The sequence below is a fragment of the Gossypium arboreum genome, chromosome 2 (genome assembly GCF_025698485.1).
Source record: "Gossypium arboreum isolate Shixiya-1 chromosome 2, ASM2569848v2, whole genome shotgun sequence".
NCBI lineage: Eukaryota > Viridiplantae > Streptophyta > Magnoliopsida > Malvales > Malvaceae > Gossypium > Gossypium arboreum.
This window is the reverse complement of record NC_069071.1, coordinates 71,588,299-71,600,912: the sequence shown is the minus strand read 5'-3', so window position 1 is coordinate 71,600,912 and position 12,614 is coordinate 71,588,299.

Sequence of the window (12,614 nt, the reverse complement as noted above, 5' to 3'; positions counted from 1 at the left end):
GCTTTATGTTGTTAATTGATGAAATATGAAAGTTTGATGTTGGGTTTTTATGTTTTGTCTTTGGATTTTTTATGATTTTGAGTAAAATGGGCTAAATTATAAAATTGTTATTCTGAGGGACTAAAATGTGAAATAAATGAAATATGTGGACTTGTATTAGTGCTATGAATATTTCGCCAAACATGAGTATATGAAAATTATTTGTATTTTGTGATTTTTTCATTTAGGGACTAAAGTGTCAAAATGTGAAAATGTAAGGGCTAGTTTGCAAATTGCCCTAAATATGTAACTATGGATTGTTTTTAATGAATATGTGATTGAATAAGTTAAATTTGAATTGATTTAGATTGAAAACTAAAGAATATTGAATTAGATCGGGGAAAGTCGAAAGTCATCGAGTAACCGATTCCATTTATCTGAATCCGTACGAGGTAAGTCAATATACATATAAGCTTGTTTAAGTTGAATTATTATTATTCATTTGATATTGAATTGTGATGAAAAAATGTCTGAGCTAAATTTGTACTATCCGAGAAAGTATCAACAAAGTTTCAACGTCTAAAAAAGCCACATACGAGCCTTAGGAATAGTTAGGATACATATGTCATGACATAGGATCCGATAAGTATTTTCGTGTAAGACCACGTCTGGGACGTTGGCATCGACTTCTGTTTTACGTGTAAGACCATGTCTGGGACTTCAATATCGTATCTGATTTCGTGTAAGACCTTGTCTGGGATAGTGGCATTGATGTTTGATTACATGTAAGACCATGTCTGGGACGTTTGCATTGTATATGTTCTCTGAGCAATCCATGTATCTTTAAGTTTCTGAATGGTTCAAACAGGCATACTAAGAAAATGAATAACTTTGTGAAATCATATCAGATTCAGTTATGTTTACTTTGTATAGCCCATTTGAAAATGAAAGGCAAATATTTGAATATCAAATTTGTGCTAGCATTGGTATACAAAGTATAAATGATTTGATGATACTTATTTTCTTTGAATGATATATAGCTTACTAAGCTTTTGAAAGCTTACTTTGTGTGTGTTTGTATTGTTTCTTAGATATTAAAGCTACTGCGAGCTCGGGAATCGTCGAGGATCATCACCACACTATCGAACCTTATTTTAGTACTTTGAAAATGTATATATGTTTAAAGTATGGCATGTATAGGCTTGAAGTTATGGAATTATGTTTTTTGATGTACACATTTAGCCATGTAATATGGCTAGTTTGTGTTTGAACTTATAGTTTGATAATGGTATATGATGTAACACCCTGAATTTAGGCCTAGAAGTTTTAGACCTTGAGCATGGGAGTGGTTGAAGGTAGCTTATAATATTTTGTTGTGCATGTAAATTTCGTTAATGAAGGCTTGTTTTAGTGGTTAAGTGTGCTGAGAAGTGTTGGAGAAGTTCTGGGTTCAAACCTGGACTCTAGCAAAAATTTTGGTTTAAGGTAAATCAAACCCTAGGTGTAGTAGGTAGGCCTTAAGAATATTGTTGGAGAAATTATTCCACAAAAAGCCTTGTGGTCTAGTGGCAAAGTAGTGCCACATAAGAGGCAGGAAGGTAACGTCATAGAGTTGGCAAGGAGGTCTAGAGTTCGAAACTCATGGCAATCAAAGAGCATTGATTTTGCTAACAGGGAGCGGCAAGAGTTGGTGTTGAATTTAAACTCTGATGATGGAGGGATCCCACATCAGGAAGCTAACATAAGAGTGGATGTGAAGCTGGCTTTAAATAGAGAGAACCATGAGGAGAGTAAAGGTACCTTTCTTAGCTAATCCCTTTTGCTTTATGGCATGCTCGTTTGGGTTGGGCGTCGGCTAAGAGTGCTCGGAGCGCGGATTAACTCCAGTCTCCTATCAGGTGTGTATTTCTCACTACTCTAGCTGTAGGATGGCTACTTCGGGCCATGTGGACTCAATGGGCCTACAGGCCCAATTGGATAAGATGTTTGATTGTGTAGTAAATATTGGACTAGGCTAGGTGAATATCATATCTATAGTTAGATTTGGGCTAAAAGGGCCACACGAGTGTGTGGGCCCATTTGGGCTGAGAATGGGCTTTAGGCCTATTCGTATTGTTATCCCTGTTTAGAATACTTTAGTTTACCAAATTACTGAAATACCCTCAACTTGTAAAATTACCAAAGTACTCCCGATTTATAGAGTTACCGTTTTACCCTCAATTTATAAAATTACTGAAATACCCTTGTAGGGTAGAGTTACTGAAATACCCTTTAGGGTAGAAATACCGAAATATCCCTATAGGGTAGAATTACCGAGATACCCTTATGGGGTAAAATTACCATTTTGCCCCTAGGGTGTTAAATGACTGTTTTGCCCTTGTGGGCAAGTGACTAACTTGGACTGTATGGTTGACGGATTTGATTGTAAATATATGTTGGTGATATGAATGACTCGACTGTGATTGTTTGATTCAAATATGGGCATGACATTCTGCATACATGACATGTTGCATGGGTTGGATCTTGTACGAAGGAAGATCTGATCTGTTAGGATCGCATGGTTGCTTGATGACTGTGGATTATTAATGTGCCGACTATATTAATGACTTCGTGTCGATCATATTTACACAAGGCTATGTGCCGACTATATTACCGTCGCTGATGGCTATGTGCCTAACATGATACAACTACCAATGGCTTAAAGCCAATTATTCTGATTATGGTTTTGCTCCAACCTACATATGGCTCTGTGCCAACCTGATTGTGGTTGTGTGCCAAACGTATTTGCCTAAGGCTATGTGCCAATATATGGTTATTGACGACTCTATGTCGATCACATTTACCTAGGGCTGTGTGCCGGTTATGTTACTCTAGTTGGTGGCTATGTGCCTAACATAATGCAGTTATCGATAGCTTTGTGCCACGTATTCTGTTTAGTGGCTTTGCCACATTATTCGCTTTCGTGGCTATGCCACAAATATCTGCTCGTGGCTCGCCACAATATTCAGATCTGTGACTCGTCACAATATCTGTTCTGGGAGCCATTCTGCAAATTCTGTGGTGTGTAGCGGATGGGTGGGTCGAGTTGTCTCTTTACATGGTGTAAGGTTGGTACGGGGGTGTATACGACTGGATTGGGTTGGGATTGCATTCACATTCTGATTCTGATTCTATTAACTGATACTGATTCTAATTCTGTCACCTAATTTTGATTCTGATTCTGTCACCTGATTTTGATTATGATTCTCATTTTGATTCTAGTTCTGATAATGTTTCTTATTCTGTAATGGGCTAAAGCCCATCTGGTTCTATCTGTTATAATGGGCTACGGCCCAATTGATACTGAAACTGTAAGTAGAGCTAGGGCCAGACTTTTAATTCTTTTATATGACTGACTGTTCCTTTTATATAGTAGGGGATTCACACTGAGTTTTTGTAAACTCACCCCGTTTATTAACCCTCTAGGTAATTTCCAACCTTAGATGGATCGGAGCTGCGAGGGGCTCAGAGGAAGGCACACACACTGTTTATGTTACAGTTTTGATTATTACTTTTAAATGTTTTTATGTGGGTTGTAGTAAAGCTGTTGTAATTTTCTGGATTTCAAATTTGGAAATTTATTTATGGTTCTTATAATTGCTAGTATTACAACAAGGTTTTCTAAAGCAACTACTGTTGTTCAAAACATCACGTATTCGCAATTATTCTTAAATTAAGCTTCCGCAACTGCCCAAATTTTTACAAAGTTGTTAAGAATGTTATTCAGCTCAGGTTTTCTAACAAGGTTTAAAAAGGGTATAAGTTTTTAATTATTAAGAAGTGTTTTTAATGGAAACATGGTTTTCGAAAAACACTTCAATATGACACGCCAGATTCGAGCCAAACTTCCACGTCGGGTTTGGGGTGTTACATATGATATGTGATGCTAATGTGAAATTGTGGTATGTTTTGGTTGGCCAAAAGAAATGGTCAATGTTGGGAAGTTTTGGTAAGTTTTAAGCATTTGATTGAATGATGTATTGATCATATGTTTAGGTATAATTTTAGTTTAAGTTTTGCTATGAATTGATTGTTGAATTGAGATTTGAAATGATTGGTAATGTTATAGCATGAACTATGCATGGTTTGGTATAGATATTGGCTGAAATGGTTGTGCATATATGCTTGGTTTGGTGCTTGTAGGTTGACCCAAATTGGGGTGGCAAATTGGCTATTCAAATGGCCTATTTTTGTCCACACGGGCAGAGACACAGATGTGTGTCTCAGTCGTGTGTGACACACGGTCATGTTACACGGCCATGTGTCCCCTGGGGTGCCCTACGAATTAAGTCAATGTATCCTCTAGTTTTGACACGGCCTAGACATATGGGCATGTCTACTAGCCGTGTGAGGCACACGAACTGGGACACGGCCGAGTGGCTAGCCGTGTGGCCAAGTCAGTAGCCTACCTAATTTTCACACGGTTAGCACACGGGCGTGTCATGTGGCCGTGTGGACAAGTCAGTATGTATGCCCTGTTTCATCACAGTTTAGACACATGCACGTGTCTAATTCCGTGTGAGGGACACGGCTTGTTCACACGGGCGTGTGACCTTTGAAAAGTTGAAATTTTTTTCTAAGTTCTGAAACTTTTGTATGTTTCCGATTTGGTCCCGATGCATGATTTATACCTTGTATGCTCGATTTAAATTCATATTGAGTATGAATGACTTATACTTATTGAAATGAGATGATATTTGGTTTATGTCAGTTCTGATATGAGTTACAAGTCCGATAATGCCCATTAACCTATTCCGGCGAAGGTTACGGGTTAGGGGTGCTTGTAAGACTGAGTCAGTATGCTCGTGAATGTGTATCTTTCGAGGCAATAATGTGTAAAAGATTCAAGGATGGCTTAAATGAAGATATTTGTTAGTTAGTCAGGATTTTTTAAATTAAAAAATTTGTTGTGCTTGTTAAACGAGCATGTAAAGCTGAAGATCTTGGGAAAAAGAAAAGAAAACCTGATTATGAAGCTAGAGAAGTGCGAAAGTGATCATCGAGGAAGTCATTTCAATCTGCATCAAAGAAGTTTATAGATGATAATAGCCGTTAAAAGGTTAATGTGGGATATTCGAATAAAGATCGTACTAGATCGCATTCGAACTTCAAAGCTCCAGCTACATCTGTTGCCAGTTTCGGAAATGCTAAATTTGATTGCCCTGAGTGTAAGCATTATGGGAAAAGACATCCCAGTAATTGTAGACTGTATGATCGAGCTTGTTTTAGATATGGATCGTTGACCATTTTATCCGTGATTGCCTTGAATCTGTCGAGCAAGAAAGTGTGCAAAGTTTGAGACTGAGTGGCAGTGCTTCTCGTGGCAGACCTCCCAAAAGTATGCGAAATGTAAGTGACAGTCAGAGAAGGAAAAAAGATACATTTGTTAGATCCGAGGCCCGTGCACATGCCAGAGCCTATGCTATCTGAGCTTGTGAGGAAGCTTCATCACCAGATGTGATTACGGATACATTTACTCTTTATGATGTTTTTATGATTGCTTTGATAGATCCTGGATCAATACATTCGTATATATGCATGAACTTAGTGAACAGTAAGAGTTTGCCTGTAGAGTCTACTGAATTTGTAATTAGAGTTTCAAACCCCCTAGGTAGATGTGTTTTGGTTGATAAAATCTGCAAGAATTGTCTGTTAATGTTTCGAGACATTTGTTTTCCGGCTGATCTGATGTTGTTACCTTTCGATGAATTTGATATAATCCTGGGTATGGATTGGTTAACTTTGCATGATGCTGTTGTGAATTGTAAACGGAAAACTATTGATCTGAGATGCAAAAATGATGAAATAGTCAGAATTGAATATCGTGATTTGAATGGATTTCCTGCTGTAATATCTTCGATGAAAGCTTTGAATATTGTGAGAAAGGGTTGTGAAGCCTATTTTACTTATGTGATTGATTCGAGAGTGTCAGAAAAGAAAGTTGAATCTGTGTCTATTGTCTCTGACTTCCCAAATGTATTTCCTGAAGAACTTTTAGGTTTACCTCTGATACGAAAAGTTGAATTCGGCATTTAATTAGTACCTAGAACTACTCTGATTTCGATAGCTCTGTATAGAATGGCTCCGATTGAACTAAAAGAATTAAAGTCTCAATTGCAAGAATTAACCGATAGAAGGTTTGCCAGACCGAATTTCTCACCTTGGGGTGCTCCGGTTCTATTCATGAAAAAGAAAGGCAGTACAATGAGAATGTGTAGATTATCGGCAGTTGAATAAAGTGACTATCAAGAATAAGTATCATCTGCTCGAATTGATGACTTGTTTGATCAGTTGAAAGGAGCTGCTGTATTTTCAAAAATAGATTTGAGATCGAGCTATTATCAGTTGCGAGTAAAGACTCAAACATTCCAAAAACTACTTTCAGAACGAGTTATGGTCACTATGAATTCTTAGTTATGCCATTCGAATTACTAACGCACCTGCTATCTTTATGGATTTAATGAATAGAATTTTCAGACCATATTCAGATCAATTTGTTATATTCATTGATGACATATTGATTTGTTCACGTGATGAATCCGAACACGTTGAGCATCTGAGATTAGTGCTACAGATTCTACGAGATAAATAGTTATATGCAAAACTTAGCAAATGTGAATTCTGGTTGTGAGAAGTTGATTTTCTGGGTCATATTGTATCAGCACCTCCGAGCAAGATTTCAACTATTCTGGATTGGAAACCTTCGAGGAATGTCTTTGAAGTCCGTAGTTTTTTGGGACTTGCCGGTTATTATTGAAGGTTCGTAAAAGGCTTTTCTATGATTGCAACTTCATCAACAAAGCTGCTTCAAAAAGATGTGAAGTTTGAATGGTCTAAAAGTGTCAGGGTAGCTTTGATCAGTTGAAAACTTTTTTGAATGAAACTCCGGTATTGGTACAACCCTAATCAGGTAAAGAATATGTGATTCACAGTGATGCTTCGTTGATCAGTCTAGGATGTGTTTTAATTCAAGAAGGCAAAGTCATTACTTCTGCTTCAAGACAGTTGAAGCCGCATGAAAAGAACTATCCGACACACAATCTTGGGTTAGCCACGATTATGTTTGCTCTAAAGATTTGGCGTCACTATCTATTCGGTAAGAAATGTCATGTATATTCTGATCATAAGAGTTTGAAATATCTGATGACTCAGAAAGATTTGAATCTGGCCAGAGAAGATGGTTAGAACTGATAAAAGACTACGAACTTGTGATTGATTATTATCTGGGTAAAGCAAATGTTGTAGCAGATGCTTTAAGTCGGAAATCAATTTTTGCTCTGCGTGCGATGAATGCTCATTTGGTTCTGTCCGATGGTGGTTCAGTTTTAGTGGAGTTAAAAGTGAGACCTTTGTTTTTATACTAGATTATCGAAGCTCAGAAATTGATAATGAAATTTTAGCTAAACGAGCTCAATGTAATGTAGAGTCTGATTCAGAATTCAGAGTTAATAAAGATGATTGTCTGAGATTTTGAGATAGAATTTTTGTCCCGATAAATTTAGACTTAATTCAGATGATTTTGAGTGAAACTCATAACAGTCGGTTATCTTTGCATCTGGGTAGTATGAAAATGTATAATGATCTAAAACAACATTACTGGTGGTTTGGAATGAAAAGAGACATTTTTGACTTTGTTTCGAAATGTTTGATCTGTCAGCAAGTTAAAGCAGAACATTAGGTGCCATATGGTTTGTTACAATCGATTATGGTTCAGGAGTGGAAATGGGATCAAGTGATAATGGATTTTGTTTCGGGTTTACACCTGTCTCCGAGAAAGAAAGATGCTATCTGGGTTGTAGTTCATCGATTGACGAAATCAGCTCATTTTATTCTAGTTCGATCTAATTACTCATTAGATAAGTTGGCTAAGTTATACATTTTTGATATTGTGAGATTGCATGGTGTGTCATTGTCTATAGTGTCAGACAGAGATCCGAGATTCACATCAAGATTTTGGAAGAAATTACAAGATACTCTGGGTATTAAATTGCACTTCAGTACTTCTTTTCACCCAAAAATGGATGGTCAATCTAATCGGATTATTCAGATACTTGAGGATATGTTGAGATGTTGCATTCTTGAGTTTGAAGGTACGTGGAAACAATATTTTCCCTAGATTGAATTCGCTTATAATAATAGTTTTCAGTCGAGCCTTAAAATGGCACCATACGAAGATTTATATGGTCGCAAATGTCGTACACCTTTGTATGGACTGAGCTCAGCGAAGATAAGATTCACAGAATTGATTTGATAAAAGAAACTGAACAGAAAGTAAAAGTGATCTGAGATAACTTAAAAGCAGCTTTTGATCATCAAAAATCTTATGTGGATCTGAAAAGAAAAGATATTGAGTTTGAGATCAGCGATAGAGTGTTTTTGAAGGTGTCTCCTTAGAAGAAATTACTTCGTTTCGGTAGAAAAGGCAAATTGAGTCCGAGGTTTATTGGGCCGTATGAGATTATCGAGCGTATTGAGCTAGTAGCATATAGATTATTATTACCACCAGAGTTAAAAAAGATTCATGACGTGTTTCACGTATCGATGCTTTGACGATACAGATCAGATCCTTTGCATGTGATTCCTCTGTCTGAGATTGAAATTCAGTCTGATATGACTTACGAAGAAAAACAGATCCGTGTTTTAGCTCGAGAGTTTAAATAGCTGCGAAATAAGAAAATTCCATTAGTAAAAGTGATATGGCATCAACACAGTATTGAACAGGCCATGTGGGAGGCTAAAGATGCTATGAGACGACAATATCTGAATCTGTTTAATGGTAAGATTCTTGGGGACAAAAATCCCTAAGAAGGGAGAATTGTAACAATTCAGTTTTGACCCTAGTCGAAACAGTGGTTTTAGGACCACATATCCCAGTCAAAAAATAGTTAAATATTATTTTTCGTGCTTATGATGTGTGGATTAGCATATGTGAAAGTTTCATCTGAAAACTCGATTGTTTCTGTGCTTAATTTTGAAAAAGGACTTAATCGCGTAAAATATAAAAGTTTCCTGTTGTTTGTAAAAGTGCTTATTTGATTTGACTTTGTTAATAAGAGGTCCTTATGTGGATATTAAGCTAGTCACATAGATGATGGACATTTATGGCCTTAATATATATTAATTTATAATGGTTTATAAAAGGGTAAAATAGGAAAATTATTATTAAAGTTATTATTAGTAAAATAAAAACATGAATTCGATGATATATTCATCACCATTGCCGAAATTCACAAAACAAAAAGAAAGAAATAAGCTTGCTAGGATTCGGCTACCTATTTTGGTGATTGAGGTATGTGTTTTGATCAGTTTTTGATAATTTTTAAGTTTTTGTAATCGTTGCTTCGTATACTATCAAGCCCATGCCTCAATTTCTGATTTTGATGATGATTTTGAAATGTGTCATGGATGAATTTATGAGTTCTATGCTGTTAATTGATGAAATGTGAAAGTTTGATGTTGGGTTTATATGTTTTGTCTTTGGATTTTTGATAATTTTGAGGAAAATGGGCTAAATTGTAAAAATGTTATTCTGAGGGACTAAAATGTAAAATAAATTAAATTTGTGGACTTATATTAGTGCTATGAATATTCGACCAAACAAGAGTATATGCAAATTATGTGTATTTTGTGATTTTGTGAATTAGGGACAAAAGTGTCAAAATGTGAAAATGTAAGGGCTAGTTTGCAAATTGCCCTAAATATGTATCTATGGGTTGTTTTGAATGAATATGTGATTGAATAAGTTAAATTTGAATTGATCTAAATCGACAACTAAAGAATACAAAATTAGATTTGGGAAAGTCAAAAGTCGTCGAGTAACCGATTCCATCTATCCGAATCCGTACGAGGTAAGTCAATATACAAATAAGCTTGTTCAAATTGAATTATTATTATTCATTTGATATTGAATTGTGATGAATGAATGTCTGAGCTAAATTTATGCTATTCGAGAAAGTATCGACAAAGTTTAGGAATAGTTAAGATACATATGTCATGACATAGGATTCGATACGTGTTTTCGTGTAAGACCATGTCTGGGACGTTGGCATCGACTTCTGTTTTACGTGTAAGAACATGTATGGGACATCGGTATCGTATCTAACTTCGTGTAAGACCCTGTCTGGGACAGTGGCATCGATGTTTGATTACATGTAAGACTACCTCTGGGACGTTGGCATTGTATATTTTATCTGAGCTATCTGTGTATCCTTACATTTTCGAATGGTTCAAATAGGCATACCAAAAAAAAAAAGAACGACTTTGTGAAATCATATCAGATTCAAGTATGTTTACTTTGTATAGCCCATTTGAAAATGAAAGGTAAGCATTTGAATATGAGAGTTGTGTTAGCATTGGTATACAAAGTATAAATGATTTGATGATACTTATTTGCTTTAAATGATATGTTTATTTGTATATGGCTTACTAAGCTTTTGAAAGCTTACTTTGTGTGTGTTTGCATTGTTTCTTAGATATTAAAGCTACTATGAGCTCGAGAATCATCGAGGATCGTCACCACACTATCGAACCTTATTTTGGTACTTTGAAAATGTATATATATTTAAAGTATGACATGTAAAGGCTAGATGTTGTGGATTTATGTTTTGTGGTGTACATATTTAGCCATGTGATATAGCTAGTTTCTGTTTGAACTTATAGTTTGATAATGGTATATGATATGTGATGCTAATGTGAAATTGTGATATGTTTTGGTTGGCCAAAAGAAATGGTCAATGTTGAGAAGTTTTGGTGAGTTTTAAGCATTTGATTAAATGATGTATTGATCATATGTTTAGGTATAATTTTAGTATAAGTTTTGGTATGAATTGATTGATGAATTGAGATTTGAAATGATTGGTAATGTTATAGCATGAATTCTGTATGGTTTGGTATAGGCATTGGTTGAAATGGTTATGTATATATGCTTGGTTTGGTGTTTGTAGGTTGACCCAAATTGGGGTGGCAAACTGGATATTCAAATGGCCTCTTTTTGTCCACACGGGCAGAGACACGAGTGTGTATCTCAGCCGTGTGCGACACACGGTCATGTTCTACGGGCGTGTGTCCCCTGGGGTACCGTACGAATTTAGTCAGTATACCCTCCGATTTTGACACGGCCTAGACACACAGGCATGTCTACTGGCCGTGTAAGGCACACGAGCTGGCAGACGGGCATGTGGCTGGCCCTATGATCAAGTCAGTAGCCTACCTAATTTTCACACGACCTGGCACACGGCGTGTCTTGTGGCCGTGTGGACAAGTCAGTATGTATGCCTTGTTTCACCATAGTTTAGACACACGGGCATGTCTAATGCCGTGTGAGGCACATGACTAGTTCACACGGGCGTATGACCTTTGAAAAGTTGAAAATTTTTTCCTAAGTTCTTAAACTTTCATATGTAACCTATTTGGTCCCGAATGCATGATTTGGACCTTGTATGCTCGATTTAAATTCATATTGAGTATGAATGACTTATACTTATTGAAATGAGATGATATTTGGTTTATGTCAGTTTTGATCTGAGTTACAAGTCTGGTAATGCCCCTTAACCTATTCCGACGATGGTTACAGGTTAGGGTTGTTACAGATTTTGCCTGATATGACTTGCAGTGAAGAACCAATCAAAATTTTAGCACGTGAAACAAGAGTTAAGAAATAAAAGGCTAGCATTGGTAAAAGTTCTCTGGCAAAGACATTGTATAGAAGAGGCTATTTGGGAACCGGATGATACCATGAGGAAGTAATATCCCAATCTCTTTACGGGTAAGATGTTTGAAAACGAATATTTTTAAGAGGGGGAGAATTGTAACAACCTATTTTCAATGAAATTGGAACAGTGGTTTCGGGACCACAAATCTGAGCCAGAAAGAAAATTTATTTTAATATTATTGAGTGGTCTGAATTATTATAGGAATGTTATATGAAATTTCTGATAAGAAAATTTTACCTATTATTTGTTTAATTAGGGATAGGACCAAATTGCATAAAATGAAAAAGTTGGATTCTAGTAGCTAGAAAGATCAAATAGCTATAGAATTCAAAAATTTTTGAAGTCCTTATATAGTAATTAGACCATTAAAGAAAAGTTAGTTGATATTTTTGATGAATCATCTATGGAAATTTAGAAAAAAAAGGCAAGGACTAAATTGGAAATCAAAATAATGAAAAAATGATAAATTAATAAACAAGAAATATCATCATATTATTATCATCTTCAATCCCAAAATACATGAAAGCCCTAAAAGAGAGAGAAAAAACTAATCAAGCTTAATTGGGTAAGTATTCTTGTCCCGTTTTTAGTAATTTTTACATTTTCGAAACCAGGATAGTCTAATGTATCTATTTGGTGGTAATTTGAAAAGTTATCAAAGTATAGAAATTTTTCCTAGATGAATATGCTGAAAATTTGAAATTTATGGTAAAATATGAAAAGTTGTTGATTGATAAACAACTTTTACAAAGTGAATTTTGATGAAAACATGATTTAGGGACTAAATTGAAAAGTTTTAAAAGTTATAGAAAAATTTGAATTTTGTGAAATACATCTGCTGTAAAAGTTATACTAAAATTTCGGTTAGGCTTTGGATATGGATTT